Below are 8,028 nucleotides of genomic sequence, written 5' to 3'. Positions count from 1 at the left end.
TATTTTCATCGGGCTATAAAAAGCGAGCGCACGCATTGTTCGAGGCCCTCTTGTATGTTGTGGAACAGAGGGACCAAGTTCGAACTTGCATTAAAGATCCTTGCCGCTTGGCTTTGACTCTGGACTCTGGTGGTCTTCTTCGGGGAATAAACGGTCTGGGCATAACACTACATGTCAGCCACCCAAACTTTTATATCTGATTTGCAAGCGGAAAAGGCCAAGTAAGGAGCCATCTCTCTAGCTGAGGAAGGGAAGATAGTATCTTTTTCATTCAACTTATTTGATAAAGTAGTCATGATGAGAAAACACCCGCTGGCTGGGTGCGATGGCTCACACCTGTAATCCCAGCACTTTGGGAGGCTGAAATGGGTGGACTACTTGAGCTCAGGACTTCAAGACCAGCCTGAGCAACATGGCAAAACCCCGTCTCTACAAAACATATATAGGTACACACACATATACATATATATACACATATTCATATATACAAATAAAATACAAAAATTTGCCAGGTATAATGGCACATGCCTGTGGTCCCAGCTACTCGGGAGGCTGAGGCAGGAGGACTGCTTGAGCCCAGGAGGTTGAGGCTAAAATGAGTAATGATTACACCACTGCACTCCAGACTGGGCAACAGAGCAAGACCCTGTCTCAAAAGAGAGAAAGAGAGAGAGAGAGAGAAAGAAAGAGAAAGAAAGAAAGAGAGAGAGAAAAGAAAAGAAAAAAGAAAGAAAATAGTCACTGATGAAGTGTTGGAAAAAAAGACAAATTTTTTTATTAGGTATCAAAAACTATTCTTAATTAAAACGGAATCTTACTGAACAGATAAGGGAGCAGGACTGGACATTTATTTTCACACCTAGTGAAAAGAGCCTGGCCCAGAGTAGCACTATCATGGTTGTGAAGAGACGAATGAGTGTTCAATGTCATGTTCTACCAGAGTGGGAATACTTTAAAAGAGACAGGCTATTTGAAAATAGGAAAAAAAATTAAGAGCATCCTTCAGTCACGTTCCCCAGCAGTAGACACCAGATTTGCTCATGATTTTTTAAGGAGGAAGTTTATGAAGAAGGAAGACCAGTAGGGGAGTAGGAGAAGCACAATAAGGGTGAGAGAGGAAGCCAAACTCACGTACGCACTCAGGCAAAGTCCCACAGAGGGTGGCCTCAGCCTGATCCCACAAGAAGGCTCTGGAGTGTGAGTCACACTTCAGAGAGGTCCCTCTGCAAGGCAAAGGAAATGGGTTTTCATATTCTCACATCTATCAGTCGCTAGCTACAGGCTGCCTTCGGACAATATAAATTCCCAGACATTTCTGGTTTAAAAAGAAGCATAAGCAAAACAGCCACTATAAGCCCAAAGGCAGTCCCTTGAAAACAAGCCTCGGGTGCTGACTTTTCAAACTGCACACACACCAATGTCAGGGGGCACCCAGAAATGGTAAAAGGGATCCAAGGGAAGCCAGACAGAGCTCTCCAACATCTGCCACACCTTCTGACACACATCTGAATTACATTTCAATAAATCAAGTCAGAATACCAGAAACATACACATATCCACTTCTGGGGCAAGTACTCATTGCCCACTCTAATCAAGAGACGTTCAGGTGCCAGGCAGAAAGAGGATCCACTATAGCATCATCCTCCAGAGAACAGAAAATGATAATCATTTGGCAAAGAAAGACCCACATCACCTTGGCTGGAAGCTCACTGAGATAGAAATCGTGTATAGTAAAGCAATATCTGGCTAGCATCCCCGGACTTTGCCCTCCCATCTTCATCATAAAATACCTATGAAGACACAAAAAACGATGAAAACTCACAGTACAGAAAAAAAAAAAAATAGGACCTTTAGTAAAAGATAAACTTCCTTCACTATCAAGTTGATGGAAACTTGCTGCTTGTCTGCCTGATAAAATATTTGCAAAAACATCATTCTTCCCCCAGGAAAATAAGTTTAGTAAAAAACTCACATGAAAATGAACAGAAACATACTAAGCTCAACAAAAGAGACAATTAGATGCAGCTGCATAATAAATACATGATTACATGGTTCGGACTTGTTAAGAAGACAGTTATAGATGAGCAAAAGATTCAAACATCAGGAAAGAAATCAGAGAATGATACAGATGGAAAGTTGCTAGATACTGACAAATGGTATCCCTTGGTAGGAGGTCTGTGGGTGACTTGTTTACTTCACTGATCTTTTCTGATTTTGTTTCTAAATTTCCATTAAGCTTAAAAAGAGTCAAAAGAAACATCAGGAAACAAAGTTGCTTATGCATTACAATCAAGAGTTTTTTAAAAGATGACTACATAAGTACTGAAAAACAAAAGACTGAATACAAATGTGCTAACATGTAATTACAATAAATTTGCTTTTACATAAAACTGTACTTTTACAAATTTTCAACAATGATCACATTTAGCAAATACAGCAGGTCCTCAAATAACATTCCCTTCAACAGTTTCATTATAATATGGATGAGAAAACAAATTGGGTCCCCACCAGGGACACTGTGTAGAGTTTGCATGTTCTTCCCATCTTTGCATGGATTTCCTCTAAGTACTCAGGTTTCCTCCCACACCCACCCCAAAGATGTGCATGACAGGTAAACTGGCACGTCTCAATTGTCCCAGTCTGAGTGAGTGTGGATGTGAGTGAGTGAGCCCTGCAATTGAATGGAATCCTGTGGAGGACTGGCTCCCACGTGGCTCCCTGAGCTGCCAGAATAAACTGGCCACCTTCAACACTGAACTGGAATAACTGGGTAAATAAATATCTTACTTGTTTTTACTAATGTTTCTTAAATGTATGTATAGTTCACATTTATTTCCATGTTTAATATTAGATCTTTATTTAGAAGTTTGGTGACGTTTTTGTGACCAAAACTATGCCCTAAGAACTTAACTCTTGTTTGTTATCAATTAACCTATGGTAAAACTGGTTTTGTTATACATCATTTTGCTTAAAGTCAGTTTTCCAAGAACCTGTTAATAATGTTAAGTGATGACTTACTGTGTATATATGCAGATTTGAAATTACAAATTAAAAGGCTCTTCTGAAGTTGCAACCATAGTCAGAAGTAATAGAAAATCGAAATAAATTATTTCAAAGGAGGTTTCATTTTTGTCCAAAATCTTTTTATAAGGTTTAAAAAGCAAAACTGTTAGGTTTTATTACACACATTTTTATCAATTTAAATTTACATTCTCATTGCATTTTATAAAATAAAATATAAATATATAACTAAAAATGCGTGGAGTAAGACTAAATGACCATATCACAAATACATTAATTTTTTTCTGGCAGGTACAATTACAGAGAATTAATAGTTTCTTTTCTACATTTCATAAATTTTCTAAATATATAAAAAGATTGGTTTTATAAAAAGGAAGAAGTATGACAGACACCCTTTAAGTCAATACCCCACGCCTGCATTAACTGAAAACAGGCACTGTTCTGGTGCTGAGCACAGCAGAAAGCAGCTGGCTCCCCACTGGAGGACCAGAGAGACGAGGTTTCAGAGGCCTGATGTAAGCTGACTCGAAAAGGCCAAGAACTAGTAAGTCAGAGAGAAGATCACAAACAACTGTGAGGAAAACAAAGGCTCCAATCTTATGGTTCTTGGTCCTAAGAGTGCTGAGCAGCAACAGCAGGTAGAGAAAATGGACATGCTGCCATCTGGTGGTGGCTGTGAAAACTGGATAAAGACAGTTCTGTAATCTTGACTATTTAGGACTAAAGCCTTGCTCCTCAAAGTGGTCCCTGGCGTGCCCTGGCAGCTAGTGAGAGATACAGAATCTCAGGTTCTGCCCTGAATCTGCTGAATCAAAAGGTGCATTTTAGCAGGCTCCCAAATGATTCGTGTACATGTTAAGATGGAGAAACACTGGTTTAGAGAACAGCAGAAATATTTAGCAAGACCCTTTATTTCTCACCTAGATGCCAAAGCAGCCCCATCCTAAGAGATGAGGACCACTGTTATCAGCAAAATGGGGTACAGCAAACTTGAGGAAGAGTCAAGGGAGAAAGTATCTTTCATCGTGGTCTGTAAAGTGGAATGTTCATTCATCTGGGTGTAAAACAACTCATATCCTAATGTTATTTTGTACTCAGGACTATAGATGCGAAAAACAAACGTTAGGCACAGGTACAGCTCCCTAGCAGCAGCTCTTCCTAAAGATAATGCTTCCATCTGTCCCTTTAATGGATTAGGATGGGGAAGGATTAAGGTCCATAAAAACAAAGTGGATCCTCCTTCATTCCCATGGCCCTGCGCCTCCTCCTTTGATTCTCCCATAGTCTCCTCAGCTACTGTTCTGGATAGAAACACCTTCTGGGAGCTAAAGTCTAAAGCTACATTTATCCCATACATGGCCACTAACTTACATAAAATTACAGTTAATTAAATAAAATTAAATGTCTGGTTCTTCAGATGCATGAGCCACATACATTTCAACTGCTCAACAGTCACATGTGATGAGTGGCTATCATATCAGACAGAATAGGTGTAGGACATGTCCATCATCTAGGAAAATTATACTTCATGGACATGGTCTAGAAAGATCCCCCAGCCCCCTCCTTAGTGGGGCTTTAAACTTTGTGCCATCGGTAAAGTCTTAGAAACAAAATGTATGCATGTAACTCTGTACAACTCTCTGGATGTATAAAGGAACAGTGACATTCAGTATATAATTTCATTTGAAGATCATCACCTATGGAGTTCACATAGGCTTTAGGCTTCTCCATGAGTTCTACTGCTGGGCCAGGAGCCACAGCTCACGCCTGTAATCGCAGCACTATAGGAGGCTGAAGTGGACCACCTGAGGTCAGGAGGTGGAGACCAGCCTGACCAACACAGTGAAACCCAATCTCTACAAAAAATACAAAATTAGCCAGGCATGGTGGTGCGTGTCTGTAATCCCAGCTACATGGGAGGCTGAGGCAAGAGAATCACTTGGACCCAGGAGACGGAGGTTGCAGTGAGCAGAGATTCTGCCATTGCACTCCAGCCTGGGCAACAAGAACAAAACTCTGTCTCAAAAAAAAAAAGAGTTCCACTGCCTAGAATACTTTGGGAAATGTACGACTCTACCTTGCCAGCCCTTCCTGATTAACTTATCCTCTTTATAGATTTTATTTTACTAGTTCCTTTCACTCACGTTTCTCTATAGTCTTTCAATATTCCTCTAGCACAGCAAGAAAATCTTTGTGACCAATGGTCTGGAAAACTTTACAGAAATCAAACATCCAACAAGTTTACCATTGAGTATGGAAGGCTTTAGGCTTGACTGCATCCACTACAATCACAGGCTACCTGGTGAGCCGAATGGCAAGCCTAGAACAATGCACAGTCCTCTCATGCATGCTTTTCTGCCAAGCAAATACAGGTGAATTCTAATGAGTGAAAAGGGGACACGCTGAGATTCTACTAAGTCTTTTCCCTTGGTTCCAAACCCAGGTCACATTTAACTGGTGAAGGAGAGAGAAAAGAAGCAAGAGCAAGAACTTTGCCTCAGAAGACAAAGCATTTTTAGGATTAACAGATATTCAAGGATTGTATTAAACAAGGAAACTAAAAAAAAAAACCTAAAACCTTAAAAACTAAACCAACATGAATGACTTAGGTCAAAGACTTTAACACTAAATAAAATGTACACAATATTCTAAGAACTGAGATTAAAATTAATAGAAGATAAAATTTGCAGGCCAGCACAGTGGCTCACATCTGCAATCCCAGCACTTTGGGAGCCCGAGGCAGGCGATCACCTGAGGTCAAGAGATCAAGACCAGCCTGGCCAACATGCTGAAACCCCGTCTCTACTAATAATACAAAAATTAGCCGGGTGTGATGGTATACACCTGTAATTCCAGCTACTCAGGAGGCTGAGGCAGGAGAAACGCTTGAACCCAGGAGACAGAGTTTGCAGTGAGCCGAGATCGTACCACTGCGCTCCAGTCTGGGCAACAAGAGCGAAACTCCGTCTCTTAAAATATATATATATACACACATAAATATATACATATATATGTTGCAAACAAGTCAGCCATTTTCTACCACTAAGTACTAGTTCTTCTTTTGCTGTTATTTTAAAATCTGAAAATTCACTGACCTGTTTGGCTACTTGCAGTTTCTCAAATCATGGAAACCATTCTGAAACTGAGATGATATGTATAAGCTCTCAAAAAGCATTCCACAATAATCTATTCATTATACTGCCTCACAGAAGAAATTAGTATTCCTAAAAACAGGAGGTCATTTAAAAACTAAACACGGTATGTCAAAGCTTTGAAAGAACACCCATGAAGAGGGGGGAAAAAAAAAGAGGGCTCTACCCCTCTCTCTCCTGTTCTCACAGTCTCATAGAAATGACACCTTTAAAATAAATAATTAAAAATTAAAACATAAACGGGGAAATGGAGTTGAGGGAGAAGTGTTTTAAAAAGCAGCTTTAATCTCCCTCACATAAAACTTTTCTCACTCCGGCAATTGCAATAATCTACAGCCTGACAGACTATCTCTGACCCCAACACATGCCCTCTTCAGGTTGCCTGCAATTTGCTGCCCACTTGCACATTCAAGGGAGGGAGTGTTTCTAGGGAAGCACATTTAAATAACTGCAGGAAATGCATGCTAACCAACTATTAAGTATTAATCAATCCAGTCCTTCAATCATAAATACAAACCATCCAAAGATCAGAAGATAATTAGGGAAAAGGAATAGCACAAAAGAGAAGCAAGAAAATGAGTCAGGTCAGGTACAGTGGCTCACGCCTGTAAGTAATCCCAGCACTTTGGGAGGCCGAGGCAGGTGGATTACTTGAGATCAGGAGTTCGAGATCAGTCTGGCCAACATGGCAAAACCCAGTCTCTACTAAAAATACAAAAAGTAGCCGGGTGTGGTGGTGCGCACCTGTAATCCCAGTGACTCAGGAGGCTGAGGCAGGAGAATCGCTTGAACCTGGGAGATGGGAGGTTGCAGTGAGCTGAGATCGGATCCCCAAAAGTAACATTAATAATTCAGGGAAGAAAGGAGAAAGTTTTTTTTAACAAGTTATTTGCTTTTTTAAATGCAATTCAAGAAGATGTGGCAAATATAAAACATGAATAAGCTTCTATAGATAAGAAACAATCAGAACAAAAAGAGTTCTCGAAATTAAAACTATAATTTTCCAAATTAAAAAATGCAGCGATGGACAAGATGAATTATAAAAGTAGAAGCTTTAGACGAATTTAAAGATCTGGGAAGAGAAAAGGAGATAGAAAGTGGTAGGGAAAGGTACAGAGACATATATTATAAATTCAAGAAACTCATCCATTTAATAGCAGTGGCAAAGAGAAAAAGAGATTTGGATGGGAACAAAATAATAGAAGATAATGCCTCTGGGTTAAGAAAACAGAATGCAAGGGGCCAACAGGTGCCAAGCCAGAAGAATGAGGAAGGACCCACATCTAGATACATATAGGGAAATTTCAGGACTCCAAGGACAGAGAAAATTCTAGAGGGGGAAAAAATGAGACTGACATCAGACTTCTATCAGCAGTAGTGGGGGCTAGAAGATAATGAAATAATTTATACAAAGTTGTGAGGAATAAGGTTTTACAGTATATTTCATAAAACTAAGATAGCATAGATACTGATGAACATAACAGAAAAGGCTACCATTAAACTATGACATGTCATTGATTATAAAACACATTCCCATTTCAAAGATGTTAAAATTTTGCAGGCGGGGAGTGTAATTTACTATTGATGAAATAACAATGCCTATATTCAGACAAATTATCCATCAATATGAGGATAAAAGAAAGACATTTTCAAAAATTCTGTAAGTCTACTATCTATGCCTCCTCCATGAAAAACTTACTTGACCAAGTACTCCAACATATCAAGGAGGAAATCTATGTGGATAACAGTACCATAGGAGTCATGTGTGAGTGTTAGAACTATAAGAAGTATAAAAATATATACATGTTTCATTAAACTGAGATGCTTAAAGAGTATCACATTTAAAGAGCAAAGT

General features: G+C 39.5%; 1 protein-coding gene across 1 annotated transcript in view; it reads right to left on the bottom strand.

The window, feature by feature from the left end:
- TRANK1 (tetratricopeptide repeat and ankyrin repeat containing 1) overlaps nucleotides 1–8,028 on the bottom strand; it is an 85,908-nt gene that overhangs the window by 44,444 nt on the left and 33,436 nt on the right. The window lies entirely within an intron of this gene.

This window comes from Colobus angolensis, unplaced genomic scaffold, assembly GCF_000951035.1.
Source record: "Colobus angolensis palliatus isolate OR3802 unplaced genomic scaffold, Cang.pa_1.0 Scaffold36, whole genome shotgun sequence".
NCBI lineage: Eukaryota > Metazoa > Chordata > Mammalia > Primates > Cercopithecidae > Colobus > Colobus angolensis.
Note: the sequence above shows the minus strand (reverse complement) of the source record. Positions and strands in the feature narration are given on the sequence as shown.